The 887-nt window shown below is 49.9% G+C and overlaps 1 protein-coding gene across 2 annotated transcripts in view; it reads left to right on the forward strand.

The window, feature by feature from the left end:
• Positions 1-887, forward strand: part of prox3 (prospero homeobox 3) — a 16,323-nt gene continuing 15,436 nt past the window's right edge. Inside the window, exon 1 of one of the 2 annotated variants that reach the window (XM_008435901.2) lies at positions 1-493. The gene's annotated coding sequence lies outside the window, so the exon portion shown is untranslated. The remainder of the gene's footprint in view (positions 494-887) is intronic. The other variant, XM_008435899.2, reaches the window with a different exon arrangement.

The raw sequence follows: 887 nt of genomic DNA on the forward strand, positions 1-887 counted from the left end.
TTCTGCCAAATGAAGTCTCTTCCCATGATGAGTGTGGCAGCAGCTACTGTTATTAATGGGCAGAGTGAGCTGAGTAAGTTAAGGAGCAGCAGAAATGTTGGTGTTTGTAGTTTCCGTGTGATGTGTATGAGCTCATAGTGGGGGTCATGCCAACATGGGAGGGATCGGACCGTCAAGTGGACAGCTCTGTAGCCCGCCTGCCCGCCCACTGCGCTCCACTCCACTCCACTCCACTCCACACCGGGAGCAGCGCGTCAGGGCTGATGCCAGCCAGCCGAACATAGATGGACTGACGAGGGAGGAACAACAAAAACAAAACCTCTGCGCAACTAGAATAAATCCCTAAGAGCTGCTCAGCGGGTGAGAATAAAACTGTGTGACGCAGCTCTCTTACGGGTCCCGGTCCAGGTCAGTGCCCGTTCTGGAGACAGTGAGAGGCGGACAGTGGAGTGGAAAAAGCTTCGGGGAGCGGACACAGCTGGAGCTCCTCTCCGTGAGTTATTTCTTCTGAATTTAAAACTTCATCTTTTAAACGAAGCCGCTTTAACAACAACCCGAACCAGCGGCTGCCTTTAGCTCTCTGTGTGTTTATCTGCGTGTTTTTTTAATGCGACATTAGTCCTCACAGCTGCCAATTAGTCACAGGACGCAGGCGCGAGCGCGCGCACAGAAACAAACTGACGGCTCGGTGCGCGAGAACGGCCAAAGCGGATTCCTGTCGCGTGACAGAGCCGGCAGATGTTGCCACGCGCCCCGAGGCTTGAAAAAGCTTCAAACGATAGATAGATATATAGATAGATAGATAGATAGATAGATAGATAGATAGATAGATAGATAGATAGATAGATAGATAGATAGATAGATAGATAGATAGATAGATAGATAGA

This window comes from Poecilia reticulata, linkage group LG18 (assembly GCF_000633615.1).
Source record: "Poecilia reticulata strain Guanapo linkage group LG18, Guppy_female_1.0+MT, whole genome shotgun sequence".
NCBI lineage: Eukaryota > Metazoa > Chordata > Actinopteri > Cyprinodontiformes > Poeciliidae > Poecilia > Poecilia reticulata.